Below are 10,350 nucleotides of genomic sequence, written 5' to 3' on the forward strand. Positions count from 1 at the left end.
TATCCTTATCTACACATTGTAGATTAATCTTGCAACACTTTTTTGCCTTTTCAAACTACAACATTGTGTGTCCCCCTCAATTTAGAGACCGATCTTTACAAGTGTGTTTTTCCTAGAAGTATGTGTTTGGGGTTGTCTTTGATATAGTAAGACAACCCAACAGGGTCTGTCCTTTTGTTTTGCCTACTGACCCCCTCCCTGCATAATAAATAGGGGCACCTTCCTATATTTTTCCTGCGTATGGGTACAGCTTGTGTGCTGGGAAGTTTTCTAAACTATATAAGATTGGGCATTGTCCTAAATTAAAAATCGAGTGGTCCTAATTAATAGTGGATACACTCAAGACATATGGTTTTTCAGAAGAGCAGTTTAATAAAATTATAAATGGCACATCAAAAAGCTATTCCTCTATGTCAACCACAAAACAGAACTCCATGCAGATTTTTAATAGCTTATTGTAAGAAAGGAATTATCCCTAAGGGTTTGCAAGTCAAAAATGAACCCGGGATATTCATCAGGCATGCTAAAATCATATGGAACGGTACACCTTACCCCATGCTCCCTTACTCTCACGTTGCACCGTACTGTTGCAGCCGGCCCCCCGGGTTGTAGGCACTGCTATATGTACTGCTCTATAAAATACTAATAAACGTCTTACAAAAAAAAAATCAGGCATGCTAAAATCATTGAAAACTGGACCTTAATAGCCAACTGCTGCAGTCGGGATTGGATGTTGCTTATTATAGAGACAGCTAACGAGATCCTGATTATAGAGAGGAAAGAAATAGAAGATCTTGAAGAGAAATTAAGAGATAGTATGGCCTTAGATGACGCTAAGAAAAAATTAGAGGACATTCAAAATTACAGAACCGGGTATAAAGAGTATCTGTTAAAAAACAAAGCTAACAAGTTTAGAAAAGACGTAGCCAGTTAGAATTTAGAGTATGTATATCCCTATATACAGAAAGACTTCTATGATCGTCCAAGAGAGCAGACATATAATTATAACCGTAACACCTGGCAACAACCAAGGAGGAATTTCCCTAAGAAACGAGTTACGTTTCTGGATACCTCCTATACAAGCACAGAATCAAAAAGCGAGAATACAGCAGAAAATAACAAAAAAACAAATGATTCCACACCAGGACCTAGTAGAGAATCACTCTCTTTTTAAGATCATCGTCCGACCAACACCAATCAAAACCGGGGAAGAGGACGGGGGAGAGGGGGTTTTTACTCCCAGATCCCGCAACAAAAACGCCCATACATGAGAACAAGGAGTCAGGCCATGTGGGATTAGAAAGAAAAGCAGCCATTATAAATCTTTCAAGCATAACTCTGACTACTGAGAAGACCATTGTTTTAGAAAAAGGATTAGGTTATGCTCTGTGCTCACAAATAGATAAATTTAACTTAGAAAGAGACCTACAAGGTTTCTTTAGAAAAATGATACTACAAGATTTTTTTAAGGATTAAAACAGTCAGGATACACATGTAGCTAATAAATCAGGCCTTAAACCAAAATCCCAGTGGACTCCTCCTTTAAATATGGTCAATAAACACATTGAATTGTTCGAAAAGGTTGTAGATGAGAAAATAGAAGATATGCCAGCACAACAACATCACTGGCAAAACAATCTAAGTATAGGAGAAAGGGAGGCACTAAAAGGATTAGAAAGTAATAATGATCTTACGATCAAACCCGGAGATAAAGGGGGCAGTATCGTTATAATGGATAATGGATACTGACGACTATGATAAAAGAATGCTTACCTTACTTAACAATCCTTTGCATTATCAAAAATCGAATAGATCTGAATGGAGCAATCTTATACAGAAAGTAAGCAGACTTCTTGACGTCGCTAAAGAAGACGAGATTTTATGTTCTGATGAATATAAATTTCTTACAAATTTGAACCCCATTATCCCAGCAATATACGGCTTACCAAAAGTGCACAAACACCTCACAAATCCCCCGATGAGACCCATTGTCTCCAGTATTGATTCTATAACTGAGCCACTGAGCAAGTACGTGGACAGATTTCTCCAACCGTTAGGACGGTACCATCTCCATGTTAGAGGGCCTACTTAGTGTCAATGGCGAAGATTTTTAAACCCACGCAACTTTTATAACTGAATGCGTGGAAATCATACTTAAGAATAAAATTTTCTTGTTCAAGAGCGACTACTACAGGCAGGTCAAGGGCACCAGCATGGGGGCCACCTGTGCACAGAGCTTGGCCTGCCTGTACGTGGCTGCTTTCAAGGATAAACATATTTTCAATTCCGCTGCACCCTTTTTTGAAAACATTACAAGCTGGTCACTGTATATCGATGACGTTTTCTTCTTATGGACAGGCACCTCGGAGACTTTAGAGGAATTTATAGACTGGCTCAATTTAGGGGACACAAATTTAAGATTTACCTCTAATTTTTCAAAAAAAAGTGTAGATTTTTTAGTCATTAAAATCAAACACGTGGCAGGTGAATTACAGGTAGAATTATATACAAAACCAACCGATTGTAACACAATGCTGCACTACCGTAGTAATCATCCCGAGTGTCAAAAAAACAACATTCCATTTGGGCAATACCTGAGGATTCGCCGCAATTGTACAGATATTAATGATTTTAATCAACATGCTGACGTACTTACTAATAAACTTATCAGTAGAGGCTATCCAAGGAGATTAGTCAGACAAGCCTACAAGCGCGCAAAGTATTACGATAGAGATTTCCTATTTACTGAGAAACCTAAGAATTGCAATAAAACAGATCATCAATTGATTTTTGTGACTAATTTTAATTACGCAAGCAATAAGATAAAGAATATTATAAACAGGAACTGGCGGTTACTGAACACAAAAGGAAATGTAGAACTTCCCAGACCAATGTTCAGTCTTAGACGGAACCGCACAATCCGAAACACACTGGTGTACACATATAGGGAAGATAGGATAACAAAACAGTCAAGTATTAATAATGCTCCTCTCCCAGTAGGTAACTTTGCTTGCTGCATGTGCAAAAACTGTGACAGCATAATGAAAGGGGAGGAAGTTGTGTATAATGAGAAAAGACACAAGATAAAGAGATTTATTAATTGTAAATCCAAAGATCTAATCTATATGATAAAGTGTCCTTGTGAAAAAGGTTATATAGGAGAAACTTCACGTGAAATCAAAATTCGCATAACTGAACATAAGTCAGCTATAAGAAGAAAAAAACTGACAGCCCCCTTGGTAGAACATTGGATCACCCAAAAACACACAATAGAGGATCTGAAGTGGTGTGGACTCGAGGTGATCCAACATAGTGCAAGAGGTGGCAATAATGTACTAAAGAGGAAAAGACGCAAACAATTTTTCATTTCCTACTTTAACACATACAGGACTGGTCTTAATAACAAAGAGAAGTGGGAAAGACTAATTCAATGAAAGATTTAAAAACATAGATTGCCCTGCAGTCAGCAATAACTCTATGTATGTCCCACCCTCTTTTTCCCAATCACCGTCCTAACAGCAGTTTGATCATCACTGTTTTATAAGTACTATTTGGTAAGCTGTTTTCATAATAAACAAATTGACAAAGTCGCAACAATCTTTTATATAGATGGACAAAATTATCGTAATATGTGTGCAGAAATGTCTTTCACTATTCGTTCGTAATATAAACGCTTACGTGCAATTTGTATTATTGAATAAGATTAACTATAAAAAAGATGACCTGAGTATCGTAGTGTTCACAATATTTTGTTGCACTTAGAAACGTAATGTGTAATATGAGGTGGGAGTTTGAATACAATTAAATATATGTGAATTATATGTGACATTGTTTTTTCAAAATGAGCACAAATTAGAAAAGCACTGCATTATTAGACATCCAAATTATGTGAAATGATGACTTGTGATGGAGCGAGCTTTAGAAATGATTTTATTCTGGCTCGTGATGTCATACTCTCATAACTTGAAATAATATATTAATGAGTGTTTGCATGATTTGTTATAATTAAACCAATTTAGAGTAAGATTCCACATCATTATACAGGACTAATGTGCTTTATGTTGCATTTACAGGTCTGTTTTGTAACACATAACTAATATTGTTTTGTTTGTCATGTTTGTCCTATTGTCTTTGTCACTATTAATATGCGGCTGATCATTCATGGCATGTGCTTTATTATATGTGCTTACATGTTTGTCCTATGTTGTGATTGTCTGTCTGTGTATTATTTTATCATCTTTTTACTCTTTCAGATTTATGAAGAAACCTGCTGGACATTGTGAAGAATGGTAGATTTTAAATGTGCTGCTTTTTCTGTGTGCTTCTGCTAGGTGACTTATACTAATGCAGGGGTCTTCAAACTGTGGGGCGCGACCCCCAAGGGGGCCGTGGAGCGATGCAAAGGGGGTCGCGCCTTCATAGTGTTACCTCTGCCCTGGCCTCCAGGGCTTCAGCCCCCCTCCTCCCCCATCCTGTGTCTCAGCCCGGGCTGCTGCAGTGCAGCTCGCGCTCCTGGGGCCTTGGCTGGACAGTGTCTGGAGTCTTATCTCCGGCCGAGTTTTTCACAGGTCATTAAAGACTGTTAGCATATTTACATGCCTTTGTTAACTGATTACCAAAGCTTTGTTTTTTATGGTTCCAATACCCCCTGGGCTCCCACTCTGCCTGATCCTTACATTTGTATTTTTACACTTACTGCTGTAGAGTGAGAATGCATTTAATGTAAAGAAATATAAAGTTGGGTTGCAAAAAGAAACATGACTGCTATGTGTTGTTTAAAGATCCTGCAGAGACCTGCTCTTGACACTAAATTGAGTTATAAATAAAAGAGTATGTATAAATTAGTGATGTGACTTTTCTGTCTTTATGTTCTTTAATTATTAGTCATGGATCATTGAGGCATCCCTAGAACACAATTAAAAGTGCTTTCTATTTATATTTGCTGTTCTAAGTATTCACAGATGAGTGCCAAAAATACAGCTGTAGGTGATAATGAGCTGGTAACTCTAATCCTTAGACTGGAAGTTTGTTGCAGGATCAGCACATTATTTATTTTCTCCACCCTCGAACCCTGGTTAATGCCATTATAGCAATAGTTGAACCCTACGCTTCAAGTTTCTGGGAATGCACCCTGCTTTCAAACTACTCACTTCTCATTCTCACCTTCACTTTCACGTTCACCCTGCACTCCCAGCGATCACAATGCACACCCACTGATCACCATGCACTCGCACTGATCACCATGCACTCACACTGATCACCATGCACTCATAGCGATCACCATGCACTCATAGCGATCACAATGCACTCACACTGATCACAATGCAGTCACAACATTCACCTGCTCACCCTGCACTCACAGCGATCACAATGCACTCACACTGATCACCATGCACTCACACTGATCACCATGCACTCACACTGATCACCATGCACTCATAATGATCACCATGCACTCACACTGATCACAATGCACTCACACTGATCACAATGCACTCACACTGATCACAATGCACTCATACCATTCACCCGCCACTCACAGTGATCACAATGCACTCACACTGATCACCATGCACTCACACTGATCACCATGCACTCACACTATTCACCCACTCACCCTGCACTCACACTGATCACCATGCACTCACACTGATCACCATGCACTCACACTGATCACCATGCACTCACACTGATCACCATGTACTCACACTGATCACCATGCACTCACAACATTTACCCGCTCACCCTGCTCTCACAGTGATCACTCTGCACTAAACATTTGCTTGCATTGTTCACTCAGTACCTCACCCTGCAGTCACACAAGCACACTTCTCACCCTGCACTCATGTGACACTCCACTCACCTGTCCCCCTTACTGCTCAATCTGTAGCTCACTCAAACAAGGCCATCACTAACCATGCACTAATTTGTCCCACTCTGCACTTACAGCCGAACCCAAATTCATATGGTCACCTCACTCACCCTGCAGTCACTCCTTTTACCATACTCTCACACTGTTGCATTGCTCACCGTGCAGTCACATGGGCACTCTTGTCACCCACACAGTGCAGAAGGTTAAAGTGCCTGGTACAAAGAAGATGTACCATGCACATCAGAGAACTGAGTGTGAGTAAACTATGAGTAGCGCTATAAAAAAATGAAATGTTTGTCAGACAGGTGCTATAGAGATGAGGTGTATTGTTGGTGAGTGGTAGTGAGGGAATTCATGGAGAAGGTGGGAAGACTGTTGCACTGTGTGCGACCAGTGCTTGGACAATCCCTGGCTGGGGGTGTTAACACCCCCCACCCGAAGTTCGGGTCTAGTGGATGCCCTGTTTCTGCCTATTATTTACATTTGTAGTGCGCTTCTGTTATCAAGAGGAGTCCTGGGGCTAATAACCATCTGCCTGTAATGTGAGAGAGGGATCCGGGGTTGGGAGAGGAGAGAAGAGAGGGATGGTAGGAAGGGGGTGAGAGGAAAGGGGCATGGGTAAATTGCTTAACTCTGCACAAGACCACCACGGTTTGAATGCACCCTTGCTGCTCCCGGCCATGGCCTGGTGAGCTTCTAATGTGGCAGCGCGTATTCCTGCAGATTGGGAGGCCCTTCACAGAGGTTGACTAGACATCTTTCTAATGTTAATTGCTGTATTTTGGTTATAAACTGGTACTGATGGGGTGAAATCTTTCCTCAGTATTACTGTGTTAAAAAATTCTAAATAATAAAGCAATGCTACCCCAAAATACGCAGCATCACAGAACATTATTTACATTTTCTACTCACACAATTTAGTGAAGCCTGTCGCATAATTTGGTCCTCACTTTTCTCATAACCTAGAGGTTTAGAAATTTTTGTCAGGAGGGGGTCCTTATGCTAGAAAATGTTGACCGGGGGGTCTCGGCAACCAAAAGTTTGAAGACCTCTGTACTAATGGGTTAACATTAGCTATGTAGGTTGGAAACAGAATGACTTTCAGTCCCTGAATTAATTATTGTTTTGTGTTTGTTTAAATAATAGTTTTCTGGAAAGTGACGTGAGCTAAAAGTGGCGCAGACACGCAAGCAAAAGTGGTACAGAAAATTGACGCTTTCTGAAAAAAGGCCTGCTGTTGTTGAAAGCCACATGAGAAAAAATTCTTTTGAAAAGGATGAAAAGCCTATGAACTTTTATTGTGAAAAGGTTTGAAAAGAACTGCAAAAGGCACTCTGTGGAGAGGTTTGCTAATGTGCCACGAGAAGCTCAGAACGGACAGGCTCAAGGCCAGGATGTGAGTCGCGGCATTTTTGTGTACTACATGAACGATCTTTTGCTACAAAATGTAGCAGCCTAAGGAAGTGCTGCCAGGACTCTGTACATGAACAATGGCTTTGTGTAAAAGCCTGGTCTCGTGGTGGAAGATGTCACAGTTTACTGTGGCGTGAGGTGGTTTAGCCAATGAGGAGTCAGAATTCAGCTGTTGGAATGTGAAATTAGTTAGTTTAACCATAGTTTTAGGGTATAAGAATAGGCTCTAGCAGCAGATTTTTGGCTTACGCTTCTTGATTCCAGAAGGACGTGTTCTGCTGTCCGATGATTACACGTGAGGAAAGGTGACATTTTAAAGACTTTGTTTTCAGGCGATGAGGGTAGAGACAGAGAGTTAGTTAGGATTTGGAAATGCTCTTTTCACTTATTTCTGCTAATTAATAATATTTTCTTGAATTAAGCTCTCTCTTTATAAATGCTGAATTAAACTTTCTTATGACTTTCTAAAATGCTTGCTTAATAAAGTTCCAAACCTAAGTTTTCCTGAATATGTTTAAATAAACTTTTAAAATGACAAGCTGGTCTTGTTTATTGTATAGTTTTATCAACAACATATTAGATCCATTCGCCTCATGATTCAGCTGCTCTGTTATTCTTATGGGCCTGGTATTGATTGGTAAGTATGGTGGTAGATAGTGACATCATTTATGCAGAATTTTAGTTGGAGCACTGGATCACTTGCATACCGTTTTTCTCACGATATTCCACTGTACTTAGAAATGTGATACTGAACATTAGACGTGTGTTTTAATGTAATGAATCATAGGCAAACAAAACGTGTTACTAACTTGTTAAAACTGGCACAAATCTATCTATATCTTGTTACTATCTACCAAAATATGGCCACCATGACCGATTGTACCGCAGTTCTAGGTACAGATATGTTTGTTCAGGTTTCAGATCTTATATTGTGATGGTCTGACTTCAGAAGACGATTAATGAGGTGAGGGACTTATAATGGGAAAATGATAAAAACGCCTGATTATTAGAATAAAAAATGCCATTCTGATATCCACTTGATGACTAGTCCAAGATGGAGCCTAATATCATGAGGTTACACGGGACGGTATAAAATTCAAAATAACCTACCCAATATGTTGCACAAATTAAATATAAGCTAGAAGAATGCTTAATATTTAATAAACTGCAGCAAATCTCTTTATAGATATTTTGCGCTTTTATATCATGCGCGGTTTTGACTATTTAAGATTGCATTTCCGGGGTCAAAGAGGAGGACCGGTATAAAGAAGTGACGATCCCTGAAGCAAAATAACCTTTGCATTTCCCGAGATCTACACTCCAACCCGAGAGGAGCGCCATTAACAGGTACGAGATATCGAATAAGCGGGACCGTAGGAAATTGTCGATCGGCACATGACGCTCATAACACTCTGTTTATATTGGGATGTTTGTAGCTAGGCATGGCCCAACACTAAACAGCTAGCCACCTAATGAGATAGGCTCTGTGTATATCACTGAACGGTATGTGACGGCATGTTCTTAAAACCACCTGGTACATGCGATACTTTAGCACCATGTTTTGGGTAACTGGACTAGCAGATGTAAAGGTAGTCAATGGTATGGACTAGATCATGGTTTTTAATATTAGGCGAATGATCCATGATGTGAGCTACTCGCCGTTTTAATACTAATGCAATATAGATAGATTTATTTTTTGACGCGAATACGCCACATAGATGCACGAGATGACACAATGCGCAGTAGCATGGGCCTCAGAGACAGGAACATTTATATATATATATATATATATATATATATATATATATATATATATATATATACAAAACGATAAGTACACAACAGAGGTATTCGTGTTTGGCCATGCCGCATATTGCGCAAATAAACATGCACAAGATGTTCTGACACTCGGGAGCATGGTATTTAGAAACAGGAGATTTTCTTCTATATATATATATAAATATATGAACAGGGTATTAGTCCTGGCTCATGCAGTAGATCTGAAATGAAAGGCTACGGTACAAGAAGCCCTATGTGCATATAATTTCATCAAAGTAAAAGTAATAAGCAGTAGCAACACTATATTTCGTTTTTTTACAATTCGAGAAAACCCAAAATTGAAAAAGTGGGACCAGTTCTAAAATGAAAACAAGAACAGTGTTTATTGCAAATTGACGGTAAGCGAAGCATGTTTTTCCAGACTTGTAGTAGAAATCCCTTTGAAGACGTGTAGAACAAGTAATAAAACGTTTTATAAATTACAGCCTTATTCTCGACGGCTCCAGCAACTCGTGAGAGCATCTGAGTGTATTATTATGCTGTAATGACAAACATGAAAATATAAGGAAATGATAATATAAGGTAAAAGAAGATAAAATTACCCAAGCCACTTAGGTCATTCCCTAGTAGAATGAGCACTTATCTATATCTCTTTCTTTAAAGAAACCAAAGAATATTGTGATCAGCACAGCAATGAAAGACTATCAAGTATCCATCGATACCTTTAAGGTAAAGAAAGTGCAAAAGTGCTGTAATTTTGATGCATTATGCACAGAATGAGGTGAATAAATTAGTGATTAACTGTGCGATAGATTAAGCCCGTAAACAGAGTGTTTAGGTAAATAAAATAGGGGTACACAATGTTGCTAGATTTCTAAAAATATTCTTTTGTCTCTTACATGTAGATATTGTGATAAAGAAACATTTTGGTCCTGAAGAAGGTGCTAATATCAACTGTACACCGAAACGCCACGTCAACTGTTTTAATTGTTTCTTAATGACTGTTTTTAAGATTTGTCTCCTAAAAGAGATATAAGCTGTATAGAAATTAGATTGTAACCCTCAGGGAGGCATTCGTAAACTATTTTTTATGTAAAGAATAAATTGTTTTAATTTAATATCCTTATCTACACATTGTTGATTAATCTTGCAACACTTTTGTGCCTTTTCAAACTACAACATTATGTGTCCCCCTCAATTTAGAGACTGATCTTTACAAGTGTTTTTCCTAGAAGTATGTGTTTGGGGTTGTCTTTGATATAATAAGACAACCCAACAGGGTATGT

The sequence above is a fragment of the Lissotriton vulgaris genome, chromosome 6 (genome assembly GCF_964263255.1).
Source record: "Lissotriton vulgaris chromosome 6, aLisVul1.2, whole genome shotgun sequence".
Taxonomy (NCBI): Eukaryota; Metazoa; Chordata; class Amphibia; order Caudata; family Salamandridae; genus Lissotriton; species Lissotriton vulgaris.